The sequence below is a fragment of the Benincasa hispida genome, chromosome 8 (assembly GCF_027475165.1).
Source record: "Benincasa hispida cultivar pf3 chromosome 8, pf3_genome.v1.1, whole genome shotgun sequence".
NCBI classification, from domain to species: Eukaryota; Viridiplantae; Streptophyta; class Magnoliopsida; order Cucurbitales; family Cucurbitaceae; genus Benincasa; species Benincasa hispida.
Window position 1 is genome coordinate 40,094,744 of NC_143485.1, and position 16,943 is coordinate 40,111,686.

General features: G+C 34.2%; 1 pseudogene; it reads left to right on the forward strand.

Moving 5' to 3' along the window:
* The window catches only part of LOC150034584 (uncharacterized), a 47,990-nt pseudogene extending 31,882 nt beyond the window's left edge, over positions 1 to 16,108 (forward strand).
* Positions 16,109 to 16,943: the final 835 nt, after the last annotated feature.

Genomic DNA, 16,943 nt, shown 5'->3' on the forward strand with positions numbered 1-16,943 from the left:
GACTGGATTCCATATTCTAACTGTAGGATTGTATCAATTGCAGTGGAAGAACAAGGATCATCTAAGCATTCAAATTCACTAATTTTGATATAATATAAAGCATGCTTCTGCAGAAAAATAGGTTTCAAGACATACCTCTTGTAGAACTTCTTCAAAGCTTCTTCTCCAATTGCAATCTTCTCCATATCTTGTTGTAGACCACCTCAAGATCTTCCCACTATTCTCTTGGTTCTCTAGATTGAGTTGTGGGACTCAAAACAAGCCTGAATCAAGGGATGAAGGAGAAAAGTTCACTGCTGCAACAAGGTTGAAGAACCTTTTTTCAAACCAGTTTTTCTCTAAAAAACCTTTTGATTACATGTCCGATTTTTACTCCAATCTTCTCATTATATTGCAGATCAACATGCAAAGAGAAGAGCTGCATGTTTTGCAGCTCATGCTTGGAGAAGACAAGGCCAAAATAGTTGCTTTATGAGTGAGCTAGTTAAGTAATGGATAATGGAAAAATCCATTTTTCCATTTAAATGTGTGTTTGTTTTCTTTTTCAATTTTATCTAAAAATCAAAATTTGATTTAATAAATCTATTTGATTTTAAAATTGAAAAAAATTAATTAATTTCATAAATTAATTAATTAATAAATAAAACTTAATTAATTTAATATCAAATATTAAATTAATTTTAACACATATCCATCTTTATATATTTAAATCATATTTAAATATATAAATTCTTCTATACCGTTCAATTCTAAAATTAAACATAATTATATCTCATATAATTACTAATTCCTTTAATTCTAATTTGAACGTTTCAAATTAACTTATCACGCTATTCTAGAGTTAGTCTGTTACGAGCTAGTAGGGGGACCTCACGGACCTACAGATCATGGGCTCCAACGATCCGAGATTAATTGGCCAAACTCATTAGACCAGATTAATCTCCATTCATTAACTAATGGGTCACTCCACTAAAGCTCATAGTTTCACTCCCCTCAATGTAAATATATTATGTTCACATGATTTAACCATAATCAGCAAGTCGACCCTTCACAGATTATTCGTAATAACGGCTAGGTCAAATATTTGTTTTACCTCCGAGATTACGTCTTAGTCCTCAATTCCCTACCGATCCTCTAATGAATAACTGGTTTGTGATCCAATCGCCAAACCAAACTCTCTCAACCCAGTGAGAGGGTGGAGCCCCTTGTTCAAGACCTGAATTCAGTACTTGAGAGAATAACCTTTCTCCTATCCCTAAATCGAGTAGGTGTGAACTCCGTCTTGCACCCTATGTCCCCAGCTATCTATCTGGTCTTACCCCTGAAATGGGATCTTATTGAGCCGGCGCTGTTGAGCCAACTCTCAACTATGCAAATCTAAGGGCAATTCCGAATAAACAAGAGTTCATAGTTAGTTCAGGATTAAGATCGAGTTACCTAGGTCATCTAGGTGAAATAGTCAGTCTTAAACAGTAAACAACGTTATAAAATAAGAGTGACTTATTTCTTGGTCCGGATCTTATGCAAACTCATTGCATAGGATGCCCCCACTCCTCATGTCATAACATGTACGAATTAGAATCACATCGTATGTAGCACTTTACAACTCTTTGTAACAACTACAGAATAGGTCGCATCCAATGATGTTACCAGAATAAGGTACCTAACCTCATCCATGTACCATAGATTATTTTGACTATTTACTCGAACCTGATCCACTCTTATGTCTCCACATAAAGTTCAAGTACTCATACAATAGTCATGGGTCTTAGTTGATTGGATTTAGACTTTCAAACAATTTATGAGATATAGAAAATGTTTATCATTTTAAAAACTACGAGTTTTTAGGACATAAAATCCAACACTAACAAATAGTTTTAGAATTTTAAGTCCATATACTCACCACCTCGATCTGATCGAAGTATTTTAATTTTTTTTACCTAATTGGTTTTCAATCTCTGCCTTATATTCTTTGAAATTTTGAAATGTTTCAGACTTTTGGTGCATCAGGTAAATATGCTCATACCTGGAATAGACATCAATAAAGCTGATGAAATATTCATACCCTCCTCTAGCATTCATATGACCACAAATGTCTGAATGAACAATACATCATAATCTTACTATGAGTGAACACTTCTCGGGCCATGAGAAAGTGTGTGGCGCCACATCGTCCAAGTCCTGGAATCAGCCCTTAAAGAAGCAATCTATCTACTTACCCCTGCTTCAGGGAATGAGTGAATTCCATCTTGTGTAGTTGAGTTCCCAACTCCTTAATAAGATGAATCCCCAAAGCGGTAGGTTTGAGTTGGCAGTCTGGCCATTCGCACCCATGGAAATCAAAGGACTGCCCCCATAGACAGAAGTTCTCAACTCATTCAGGATTAAGGTCATGTTACCTATGGTCATCCTAGTGAAATGAAAGTCTCTATCATGAACGACGTTATATAATGAAACTAAGCATTTCGTGGTCCGGTCTTATACAAACGCCTTTGTATACAAACTCTTTTGTATAGGATAACCCTACTCGCATGTCTCTACATGAATGATCAGGATCAGACCATCTGTTACACTTTACAACACTTGTAACATCTACAAAGCGGGTCGTATCCGTACTGTCACTAGGATAAGGTTTCCCTCATTTATCCATATACTACAGACTATTTAGGTTATCACTTAAGGCATGATCCACTTGTATGTCTCCACATACATGCTTAAGTTACAATGATAACCAAGGATCTTATTTTATTGGTTTGTGGTTGATGCAACTAAAATATCTCATAATAGACAGCAGTGAAGAAAATATCTCATATTATTACATCACAAGTGTTTGTTCATACAAGTGTTTACAAATTATAGGACCCTACGAGATTTAGGGCATCAACCCCAACAATCTCCCACTTGTCCTAAAGCGAGTGGTGGGTGTACAAGATGAAAAAAAAGTATAAAATAATAAACTAGGGCACTAAGTCCCAGTAAGAAATCCCCCACTATCCCTAGTACATCTCCGGACGGTTCTGTAGACCTATGCTCTGTAGGTGACCCTTAAAAACTGTAGTCGTGAGAGCCTTCGTAAACGGGTCAGCAACGTTGTGCTCCGAAGCGATCTTCGTGACTATCACGTCCTCTCGATGCACAATCTCGCGGATGAGATCATACTTCCACTTTATATGTTTATCGTACTTATGACTCCTAGGCTCCCTCGAGTTCACCACAACACCACTATTATCACAATAAAGGGTGATGGGCCTAGACATATTTGGAACAACTTCCAGATCAGTCAGAAACTTCCTGAGCCAAACGGCCTCTTTAACAGCTTCACAAACCGTTACATACTTGGCCTCCATTATAGAGTCAGTGATGCACCCTTGCTTAGTGCTTCACCATACTACAGCTCATCGGTTAAGAGTAAACACTGATTCTGAAATGAATTTCCGAGAATCCTTATCAGTCTGGACATCAGAGTTTATGTATCAAGTAAGGATCAAATCCTTAGATCCATACACGAGCATGTAGTCTCTCGTTCTCCAAATATACTTGAGGATGTTCTTAACGGCAGTCCAGTGACCCTGTCCTTGATTAGACTAATATCTACTGACTATCCCTACAACGTAGTAGATGTCAAGTCTAGTACATAACATCACATACATCAAACTGCCAACGACAGATGCATAGGGGACCCGTCTCATTTCCTCAACCTCTTGAGGTGTCTTAAGAAACTGTTCCTTAGATAATATAACTCCATGCCAAAAAGGCAGTAGGCTCCCTTTTAAAGTTCTGCATCGAGTACTTGATCAACATCTTGTCAATGTACGATCCCTGAGACAGCACTAGCCAATTCTTAACTGAAGTCAGAAAACCTACGTCATTCCCAATGAGTAGGATATCGTCTACATATAACACTAGGAAAACTAATGAACTATTGATGATTTTCTTGTAGACACAAGGCTCATCAACGTTTTGGTCAAAGTCGTAAGATTTGATCACAGATCCAACTTTATGTTCCAAGATCGAGACGCCATTTTCAGCCTATAAATGGATCGATTCAGTTTGCAAACCTTTTGCTCTTAATTTTGGGCATGAATTCCTCGAGCTGCACCATTTAAATGGTCTTCTCAAGATTACCATTCAGAAATAAGTCTTGACATCCATTTGCCATATCTCATAGTCATAATATGAGGCAATGGATAGGAGGATGTGGATAGACTTAACCATCGACAAAGGTAAGAAAGTCTCCTCATAGTCAACTCCCTTCACCTGGATATAACCCTTTGCCACAAGTCTAGCCTTGAAGGTTTGCTTCTTCCCATTAGCACCCCGTTTGCTCTTGTAGATCCATTTACAACCTATAAGTTTTAAAGGAACTCTTATTCAAGATAGCCAGTGAGTGGAAGCAAGATCTTTCCAAACCCATTGTGAAAGAATTAAAGGAATTCACAAACATACAAGAACAGTTATGCATCTTAAACAAAATTACAACATGTTTTCTTAATTAAATATAAAAGGAATGAGAGACATACCTTTGAAGAATTTTTCTTCTGTAAATCTATCGCTCTCATGAACAATTGAACAACAACCTCTCGTTGTCGCTACAATCGTCTAGTCAATATCTCGTTGTCGATCAAGTCATGAACAGTTTGCTCCATGAACAAGTACTCTTCGACACTACCACTCAGAAACCTTGGTATTCTCGGAGTGAGAATCCAGGAGGTGTGAGCTCTGTGTGAATTTGGTAGAGGGAAGGAGGAAGAAAACGATCGAACTACACGATCAAGCAAGTGGGAGAAAGGTTCTGTCGATCGTATAGACTGAGAATGCTTGATCGTTTAGTAAATCTCGCTCTTGTGAGAATCGTATAGCCGATCGCTTAGTCTCTCGCTAGATCGTTTACACAATCGTTTAATAAATCTCGCTGGCACACGATCGTTTAGTAAATCTCATTAGATTGTTTACACGATCGTTTAGTAAATCTCTCGCTGTTGTTTAGTCTCTTGTGAGGGCTATCGTGTAGTCTCTCGTGAGTAAATGATTAGTAATTCACTAAATGAAGCAATCAATCAACAAAAATGAAAACACTTTTCATTTGGTCCTTCAATTATTCAAAACTAAAAATAACCTCCCACCTTCACGATTAATGGAGAAAATAACCAACCACAATTATCATATAATTGTTTTAATTATAAATAAATATAATAACTAAATTATCATATTATATTAATAACCTATAGTTTTAATATCACATCATATGTAATATTTAAACCATAGTTCCTTTCTCCTTTATTTAATATAAATCATATTTATATCAATTTCTTCAATTAATGCATCTCATACATCATATCAATTATATCACATATAATTGAACCAGTTTAATTATATCATATATAATCAAAGTCTCTCTTGTTAGTTTGAACACTTCAAACTAACCCAAAAACTGATTCTCAACTTCAATCCATTGAGCTACCACGGGGACCTTATGGACTTGTAGCTTGAAGCTCCAACGGTACGTAAATAGCTGACTAAACTCTTTAATCACGAAATCCACCATCCGTTAACTGTCGGGCACTCCACTAAAGATCGACAACTGCACTCTTCTCACTACAAATATATTTTTGTGTCCATTGGATATAACCAGTCAACAGTATGATAACCCTTCACAGATCGCTTGTAAGTACAGTTGAACAATTTACCATTTTGCTCCTATAGTTACATCTAACTCCTTAAGTACTACTGATTCCTCTAATGAATAATACATCATAGTCCTACTATGAGTTAACACCTCTCGGGCCATGAGAAAGTGTGTGACGCCACATCATTCAAGCCTCATAATCAACTCTTAAGGGAGTAATCTATCTACTTACCTCTGCTTCGAAGATGGAATGTGTTCCATCTTGTGTAGTTGAGTTCCCAGCTCCCCAATCAGACGAATCCCCAAAGTGGTAGGTTTAAGTAGGCAATCTGGCCACTTGCTGTTGGGGTTTGTGCCCTAAAGTCTCGTGTCCTGTAGTTTGTAAACAACTTTGTAAAAACACTTGTGATGTATAATATATATGATATTTACTTCACTTCTTGACTTTGCACATTTAGATGTTTTTTTATTTTACCACAAACCAATAAACTTAATATCCCTGGTTGTCTTTATGTAACATAAGCATGTATGTAGTGATATACAAGTGGATCATGTCTTAAGTGACAACCAAAATGGTCTGTAGTATATGGATATAGGAGGAAAACCTTATCCTGGTAACACTACGGACACGACCCGCTTTGTGGAATTGTTACAAGTGTTGTGACTTGTCATAGATGGTCTGATCCAGATCATTCGTGTAGGACTATGTTATATTTTTCATTAGAGGGATCAGTGGTACTTAAGAAGTAAGATGTAACTACAGAGGCAAAACGATAAATTGTCCTACTGTAATTACGAGCATATGTGAAGGGTCATTGTATCGATGATTAGTTATATCCAATGGACATAGAAAGATATCTATGGTAAGAAGAGTTCAACCGTCGGTCTTTAGTGGAATGCCTGGCAGTTAACGGATGGTGGATATCGTGATTAAAGAGTTTAGTCTGCTATTCACGTACTGTTGGAGCTTCAAGCCATAGGTCTATAAGGTCCCCTTGGTAGCTTGGATACAAGTTAAGAGTCAGCTTTTGGGTCAATTTGAAATATTCAAATTGACAAGAGGGAGTTCGATTATATGTGATATAATTGAACTAGTTAATTATATATGATATAATTGACTTTATGTATGAGATATATTAATTTGGAAGAAATTGGATATAAATATGATTTATATCTAGTAGAGGAAAAATACTATAATTAATATATGATATTAATTCATAAGTTATGAATATGATGTGATCATATTCATTGTCTATTAATTGGACGGTTAAATGGGTAATAGGACGACGTCTCTTATGTTTTTCATAATGGATGAGTAAGTTGAAATATCACTTTGAGACGCTTAAATAGCTCACGGTGTGTTAAGCATGGGATGTGCGAACATTGTGTTGAAGTGTGTCATCGCTGAGAAAATCTGTACCTATACGATAGTGCTTGAACGGTCGCTTACATATTTGATAGTGCTAAGCGATCGTTTAATGATTACACCCGCGCAGGCTATTTACTAAACAATGGTTTACCTTTTTCTAAGCGATCGTTTAGCGTCCCATATTTACTAAGCGATCGTGACGATCGCTTAGCTTTTTTACATGATCGTTTAGACGATCACTTACCTTTTTCCTACACGATCGTATACTTCACCTAAACGATCAAGCATTTTGTCGATATGATAGACAAACCTATCTCCCACTTGCTTGATCGTTGTATACGATCTCTCTTCCTCCTTCCCTCTATTAAATCCGAACAAAGCCCACCCTTTGGATTCTCACTCCAAGAATACTGAGGGCTCTGAGTGGTGGTGTCATCTCCGTTTCCTTCTGTATGTGTGGAGACTGTTCAAGGTAGACGATTGGGTTTTGCTGAGCAATAGCATACCGTCTCAGCAAAAGCGAGATTTGCTATGAAGAATAAGTCTTTAATTGGTATAATCTCTTGATCTTTTATTTACTGTTCTTTTGAGCATGTCAATAATTTAGCATTATGAATGCATATTAGTATATTTGAATGTATATGTGGAAATTCTGTCACAATGAATTGGAAAGATCTGCTTCCGCTCATATGTACTCTTGAATAAGAGTTCCTTCAATTGGTATCAGAGCTGTCGGTTTCTGATGTTCCAATTCATTGCTGCAAAAGAATTGCATTTACATCCACGGTGAGTACAACATGTCTACTCTCTGTTTTATTTTTTAATTCGTTTGTGGATGTGTGGATTAATGGAGTTTTTTGGGATGTAACCTCGGTTTGTTGAATTCTCAAATTAATTGTAAAGGCCCCTGCGTTTTTGGGCACAATTAATTGCTATCGAGTCCGTAATTTCAAAGTTAGTTTGAGTCTTGAGTCGTTCGTGATGAAGTTCGGAGCAAAGGTTTCTATTCTTCGAGGAAGGAAACTATCAAGTGTTGGTCGTGTCATGTAGACGATGAGATAGACGATCACTGAGCATCGGTTGCTTGGTTGTCATTTAACGCGCGCGCGAACTAGACGATTGTATAGCTCAACAAGCCCCATCGCTTAGTTACTGACTATACGATCGCGAAGTAAATGCATGGTAAATCGTTTACCTTTTTCATGCTAAGCGATCGTCTGGACGATCAAGCTTTGCGGCCTCATTGTTGTCTATGCGATTGTTTAGCTTTTGTGTTATCGTCTAGTGTGCGCTACACGATTGTTTACCTGGAGGTATTTACTAAACGATTAGAGCTTCGCCCGGCGATTCAAGACCCGGTTCACCTATGAACCGGTTTGCTCGGCATAATAATGTAATAAATAGTTTTCTCATTCCGGTTTTGTATTGGTTCATCATTGTCTATTAATCCATGGTTTTATACATGTGATATATATTTTCTTTATCATATGGTATGCATATAGATAAATCCCATCTTAGGTTATGCATTGGTCATGCATATTCTCTTTATTATAAGTATTATGATTTAGTAAAGCATAATTTAATTTATGTAAGTGCATGTTCATGCATCATATAATATAAGGGTTATATTTATGTATGCATTATTTATTTAACGTAATATTCATAAGCGTTATAAATACTTCGTTATGTGGCATGTGTGTTTTAGTTGTTTATTTTATAAATGGTTATAAAATGAAATTAGAACTAAAATAATTAGTAAAAGGTTAAAGTGTAGTAAATCTATCTATAAGGGACCTTTTGTCTAAGGCGGGTTCTATCTAGGCAGGGGTATATAAGGTGATGGCAACAGAACACCTCTACCTAGGAACCTACCTGGAAAGGTGAATTGATGCATACATGCAAGTTAAGGTCAGTCCATTAAAGACTTTAATGTGACTATTTGGACTTATGGACCTGTAGCTTGAAGCTCCAACGGTTCGTGAATAACCGACTAAACTCTTTAATCACGGCATCCACCATCCGTTAACTATCAGGCACTCGAGTAAAGACCGACAACTGCACTCTTCGCACTACAGATATATTCTTGTGTCCACTGGATATAACCAATCAACAGTACGATAACCCTTCGCAGATTGCTCATAAGTACAATTGGGTCAGTTTACCATTTTGCTTCTATAGTTACATCTAACTCCTTAAGTACCACTGATTCCTCTAATGAATAATACATCATAATTCTACTATGAGTGAACACTTCTCGGGCCATGAGAAAGTACGTGGCACCACATCGTTCAAGCCCCGAAATCAGCTCTTAAAGGAGCAAAATATCTACTTACCCCTACTTTGGGGAAGGAATGAATTCTATCTTTTATAGCTGAATTCCCAGCTCCTCAATCAGACAAATCCCCAAAGTGGTATGTTTGAGTCTGTAATCTGACCACTCACACCCATGCAAATCAAAGGACCGCCCTCATAGGCAGGAGTTCCCAACTCACTTAGGATTAAGGTCATGTTACCTATGGTCATCCGAGATAAATGAAAGTCTCTATCATGAACAACGTTATATAACGAGACTAAACATTTCATGGTCCGGTCTTGTACAAAATCCTTTGTATAGGATAACCTTGCTCGCATGTCTCCACATGAATGATCAGGATCAAACCATCTGTAGTACTTTACAACACTTGTAACATCTACAAAGCGGGTCGTACCATAGTGTCACAAGGATAAGGTTTCCCTCATTTATCCATATACTACAGACCATTTAGATTATCATTTAAGGCATGATCCACTTGTATATCTTCACATAAATGCTTAAGTTACAACGATATCCAGGGAACTTAAATTATTGGTTTTTGGTTAATGCAACTAAAATATCTCATATTTCATAGATAACAATGAAGAAAATATCTCATATTATTACATTACGAGTGTTTGTTCATATAAGTGTTTACAAACTACAGGATCCTACGAGATTTAAGGTATCAACCCCAACAAATTCCTTATGAAAAGGAGTTCATAATACATTAAGGATTAAGACTAAGTTGCCTAGGTCATCCAATTGAATTAGGAATCAAACTAGTTAATCGTTACATCTAGTGGTTAGTATTTATTGCATAGGATACCCCCACTTGTGTGTTCACCTACTTCAATGTGTTGGATCATTGCGTTTGTATCAAATACAATGTGGGCCGTATCCATACTGTCACAAGGATAAGGTACCCAACCTTATCCGTATACTATAGACCCTTTAGGTTTTTTCTTGAACATTGATCCATATATTTCTTCACATACAGTTCAAGATTCATACAGCAACCCTGAATGTTAGTTTATTGAATTTAAGATTATTAAGGCGAAATAGAATACAACATGATCAATAAAATTTATTGAATTAACATCGATAACTTTTAATTGATGACGATTAATTGATAACATTTACTATCTATGAGTTTTAGGACATAAAACTCAACAGCTATCACTAATAACATGTCATCAGAGATAACTTCAGTTATTCCTTTTTACCATTAAATAACATGCTGCAATTGATGGCTTCTACTACTGATAATATGTTATTAGTAATAACTTCTATGCATCCCACTTATACTTTAGTCCAAGATTCAATTTTATTAATTAATTAAATTCACTAAGTTGACTATCAATGATAAACTTCTATAAGTGACTATTAACTGTTAAAGAAAATCATCAAAGATTAAGTTATCCATGATAGAAAAAACAATAGTGGCTATCAGTATCATTGGTAGACTTTCATTAGTGACTATCAATTTTGAAAAATTAACACTAAAAGCTATGAATGGCTATTATCGAGAAACTTTTATCATGATTATCAATAATAGACTTTTATCAAGTGTTTGGCTCACCAACATAAGTTGAGTAGGAAAAAATTACCAACTCAATGTTTGACCCACAGATTTTAAATGTTGGTGGAGTTGAGTTGGGTTTTTTTACCAACACACTCCAACTCTCCCTCCAACTCACCCTAACTCTCCCCCCTCCAATGTTTTCAATGGCTTCACCCATTGGCCACCATTGGCGACTATCGCTACCATACTCTAACGACTTCTTCGCACAACCAACTCCAACGACCAACTCCAGATTCCGATAACCGTCTCCAACGAAAACTCTGGCGGCCAACTCTGATAACCACTTTCGCACAAGCAACTCTGGCGACCACCTTCACGCCGTTAACTTCGACGTCCACCTTTGAACAAGTAACTCTGATGACCAAATTTGTGCGGCCAACTCTGATCACCAACTCCCGTCTCTAACAACCATCTTTGACGACCAACTCAGATTTTTGACAACCACTTCTGATGACTAACTTAGGGATTTCGGCATCACCTTCCACAATAACTCCGCGAAGACCACCTCTGACAAGACCTTTGATGACAACCCTAGTTTTTATGTACATGTAAATAAACCCTTAATGACAACACGATTTTTTTTTGCATGTTCAACTCATACATTCTACTACTGTTAATGTATATTATAGGGTTGTTGACTATGTAAATAATAATATTTTGTCTACGTTAAATGCAATATTTATATGTAGAAAGGTGATTACTATAAGAAAGGTCATGATATCATTTTTTTTTAACTTTTTGTTTTCCACTTTTGGCTTTCATTTTTTTACATTCATATAAGAGTGGTTACTAGAAGAAAACATTGTTTTTCTTTCATTTCTAGTTGTTGCATTGATGTGGTTTCATACATCTTTTTTTAAGAATTACATCTCTGCTCTGTCTCGATTTTAGTCTTAGCGCTCCGATCTAATCCATTGTAGACTTTGAAAGTATGTTGTAGTATTTTTTATTTTAGCTTATATGCATTTAGCTTCATTTTAATCTGACTATAGTTTGTTATCTTACCTGTAGGACCAAACTAATTGCATAATTTCTCCAATAATTAGTTTGAGGTTCATTGTTTTAAGTTTGGTGTCTACTTTTTATAATCCAAATTTTGTTTAATTGTTGAGGAACCATTTCTGATGTATTGAGTATTATTCATTGTTATGCATTTTTTTTAACGTAAGTAGATATTTTTGTGGACATTATTATTTCATTTGTAAGTGGAAAATTAGCCTTAAACGTAAAAACTAACCATAAAAATGTTTGCAAAAAAATGAGTTTGTACAATAAAAAAAACATCATTTCGTTGTATTAGAGTAAAATGTAAAGAATCATACTTTTGCACAAAAAAAGAAAAAAAAATCATTAACCATAAAAGTTGAAATTCATATTTCACAGATGGAGAAAAAACAAGATCTCTGATTTTTTTTTGTTCGTTGTTTTTTTAGTTAACATACATGGTTAAGTTAAAATTAATTGAGGGTTAGAGATTAGAGAAATATTCATTTTATTGGAATATAACATGTCTTTGGAGATGTAGATAAAATTTTTATGCAATTGAGTGTTCAAATTGTGTGGTAAAATATGTTACATTTTGCAATAAGGAAAAATAAAAAGTTGTTCAATTTTTAAGTTTCTTCAATATTCATGATTGAGGGTTAAGTCATTGTGAAAAGTTTTCATTTGTTTAGAATATGTCAGATGTTTAGGAATGGTGTGTGTATATATATTGTAATTGAGTGTTCAAAAATTGAATTCAAAATTTGTGTTTAGTATATGTTTCTTTGTAGGAATAATTTAGTATGTTTTAAGAATGGGAAAAAATTTAAGCCCTTTTATTGTTAAAAATTTTAGAAAAATATGTGTAGTTGGAAATTTTAAAAAATAGCAAAAAAAAAAAAAAAAAAAAATCAATTTCGTTCAGAAAAATTATACTAGATACCCAACTCAACTTAACTCAGCACCCCAAATACAAACTTTCTAACTCAACTTAATTGAACTCAACACCTCAAATACAGACATTTCAACTCAACTCAACTCAACTTTGCAACCCCAAACACAAACAACCCAACTCAACTCAACTCAACTATGCATGTCAAACACTCCTTAATAAACTTTTATCATAGATATCTACCTAAGTTCGATACCACTAATACATGAATATGACAAATATTTAAGTTCTATCACTAATATCATTAATAATTGATATTATCAATACACAAATAAACAAATATTTCAATTTGTGCCCTTCATTTTGGGCCATCTATGCCATTTTTTCAAGTTTATTACGGTTAGACTTCATACTCTTAAAGTCCTATAAAAAGAAAAAAAACTATTGGCTTGTTTGATAACATTCTCATTTCTATTTTTTGAGAAATAAACTTGTTTAATAACTATTCTCATTTCTTATTTCAAACTTTTTAGAAATGTTTTTAAAAAGGTGCAAATTTGAGGACTAAAAAAAAGTAGTTTTTTTCAAACCCATTTTCATTTACTATTTATATTTACCGTTTCATTATAATTATCAAACTTGATGATTGATTTGTTGGTGTTAATCACTTATGAATTAGGCACTTCCAAGGTTTGGGTTTGAACTCAACATCCTAATTCTTTCTTTTTTTAATATTTCTAATGAGAAATAGGAAACAGAAGAAAGGAAAGAAAAAAAACCTGAGAAATGAAAGAAAATAAAAAAAAATGGAGAAAATGAAAGAAAAGTAAAAAGAAAAAGAAAAAAGAAAGAAGAAAGCGTGCAACAAAACAAGGGAGGACAAATTTGAGAATTAGAAAAAAATTCAAAAGTTGACCAATCAACAACTCTATATTTACAAATATTTTTAAAATATTGTTAGATATATTTAAATAATAATATGTTTAATTAAAGTATTGACTATGTATGTGGATTAATAATTTATCACATTGGATTATTTTATTAGAGGACTAAGTTATGTGCTCTAATTAATTAATGCATTGGATTTTGAGTATGGACTTAATAGATAGAAACTCATTCTTAGGGTTTAATGGGAATCCTAATTGAACTAGAGACCTTAACTATGGTCCTCTATATACCAAAACAAAAAGCCCTCAGTCTTTCATGAATTTCATTAGACAGATATCCCATTAAGGGCATTCAGAGTTTTTTGGTTGAAGAAGATCATAGTCATCTATCATCATCTTGAAGTTATCATTAGTTTATCAATAGAATCCGATATGTTATTATTCTTGACAATTTGGCATGAATAATCTTAGAATTTATTTATTCAATATAGATTTAAAGTATTTATGTTAATAAGTGGTATCAGAGCATGATTTTCCGGTTAGATTGTAGGTTTATATTAGGTTACCATTGCTCTTGATCCAATTTTTCCTAAAGAAATTGAAAGAATTTAAGATTTTTAAAACAAAGAAGGGTGTACTGCACCGAATTCCCAACTTCCGCCGGTGATACTCATGTGAATATTGAATCCCCTGCGTTGGTTTTGTGGGTTTCAGCCGAAAAAGAAAAAAAATATGAAAAAAACAGTGGAATTCGAATCATCACACAGGAACTTCTAGCTTGTTTTAATCAAGTTGACACTAGAAGGTGTAGTTTCCAAATTTCCTCTCACAATTTGACAAATCATTTTTTTTTGGGTGGGTCTAATGTTCTTGTCGATTTGGGGATGAGCACTTTAGAATTCCTGTGTAAACATGTGACTTATCTTAGTTTTATACCAAGACTTCGAACAATGGTTTTTCGTTGACTAACAATTCAATTGTTCGTGGCTAACTAAACGAGGGATTTAAGGGAATAAATCAATCCGTTTGATATTGTCTGTTTCTTGTCTGTTTCTTGTTTGATCTTGTTGATCGTTCTTGATTCTTGATTGATAAGATTGAGAATTTGAATCTAAAATTTGATTGATTATTCAAATTTAAATTAAATTAATTATATTGTGAATCCGGTTTAATTTGATTAATCATGTTGTGGATTCAAAATTAATGGATCATGTTGTGGATTAAATTTAAATTTGATTGATATTTTGATTAATTTAAATTTAAATTTGATTAATGATATTTGGTGATATTCACATGTTTATGTTGCTTAATTTTATTATGTGTACCCAATTATTGGGTGAATTTTAGTCAAGACTATTTGGTCTTCTTTTCCTGTTATTTTTGTACAATAATATTGTAATATTGTTTGTCATATATTTTAGATTGGATTGGTCAAAATAATATGATACCAAGGTAGCCTTTATTATCTAGATTAATTTAATTATGAAATATAAGATGTGCATATTCATGAATCTATGCCGATAATTATCGGCTCAAAGGAAGATAATTATTTGACCAATATGCATGTGGTAATGAATATATGACAATTATAAGGGTTGCTCATGTGACAAATAGTTGGTTCAAAGAAATGCTATTTTTTCACAGAGTTTGTTGTCGATACTTTGTTTACTACATTGAGAGTACCATTTACGATTGGTATTTTTGCCCAAAGGTTGAACATCAATTTTGTGTATTTTGTTAAAGGGGCCCACCACATATATGAAATTATTTTGTTTATATTTTAATTGTGAGTATATATTTCATTGTTTATTGTTTCAATTGGTCTTACTCAAATATCTGAAAATCTGAGTTCAATCCCTAAGTTGAATGGATCAAACTTCAAGATTTGGAATGAAGGCCTAGAGATACTGCTCGGGTGTATGGATTTGGACCTTGCATTAAGGACCGACAAACCTACTTCTACCAAGAAACAGCCAAATATGGCTAATATAGAGAAGTGGGAACGGTTAAATCGCATGTGTCTGATGATCATTAAACACTCCATTCCAGAGTCTTTTCGGGGCTCTATCACAAAAAGTGAAAATGCCAATAAGTTTATTGCTCAAATTGAGAAATATTTTGCTAAAAATGAAAAAGTGGAAGCAAGTAGTCTTTTGACTTCTTTAAATTCTATGAAGTATAAGGACAATGGAAACATAAGGGACTACATTATGGAAATGTCAAATCTTGCAGGTAAATTAAAGGCACTTGATATCGAGATAAATGAAAATTTACTTGTACATTTGATACTTATCTCTCTTCCTACACAATTCTCTCCGTTTAAGATATTCTATAATACTCAGAAAGATAAATGGAGTATTAAATGAGCTTATCTCACAATGTGTGCAAAAAGAAGATAGGATTAAGAAAGAAAAAACAGAAAGTGCTCATTTGGCAACCGACTCTCGTGATAAGAAAAAAAGAAATCTATGAGTGTTGCAGAAGGAACATCTCAATAGAATAAGAGCAAGAAACAAGCTACTAAAAATCCTTAGATTTTTCTGCAAAAAGAAAGGTCACTTCAAGAAAGATTGTCCTAAGTATGCCAAGTGACGTGTAAAGAAGTGTAAACTTCTTACTTTGGTTTGTTCTCAAGTTAATTTAGCTTCTATACTTACAGATACTTGGTGGGTAGATTTTGGTGCTACTATTCACATAAGTATATCGATGCAGGGTTACTTATGAAGTCGACTGCCAAGTGATGCTGAAAGATTCATCTATGTGGGTGATGGCAAAGCAATTCTAGTTGAAGCTATTGGGAATTTTATATTACTTTGAAAACTAGTTGTTATTTGGATCTGAATGAGACTTTTGTTGTATCGTCATTTAGACGAAATTTAGTTTCTATTTCAAGTTGGGACAAATTTGGATTTTTTTATTCTTTTGGAAATAATAAAGTTAGTCTTTTACAAGATTTCAAGCTTATTGGTATTGGTTCTTTAATTGATGATCTATATATGCTTGATTCTTTTGATTCATTTAACAAAATCCTATTATCTAATTCATGTGGTATAAAGCATAAATTAAATGAGAGTTCTGCTATGTTATGATACAAATGTTTAGGTCACATCTCTAAATAGAGAATTCAGAGATTTGTGTTAGATGAAATTCTTGATTCCCTTGATTTAAGTAACTTCGACGTTTGTGTGGAATGTATTAAGACAAAACAAACTAACATAAGAATGTCAATAGATGCTCAGACGTCTTAGAACTAATACATACAGACATTTGTGGTCCACTCCCTATGGCTTCTTGGAATGGACAACAA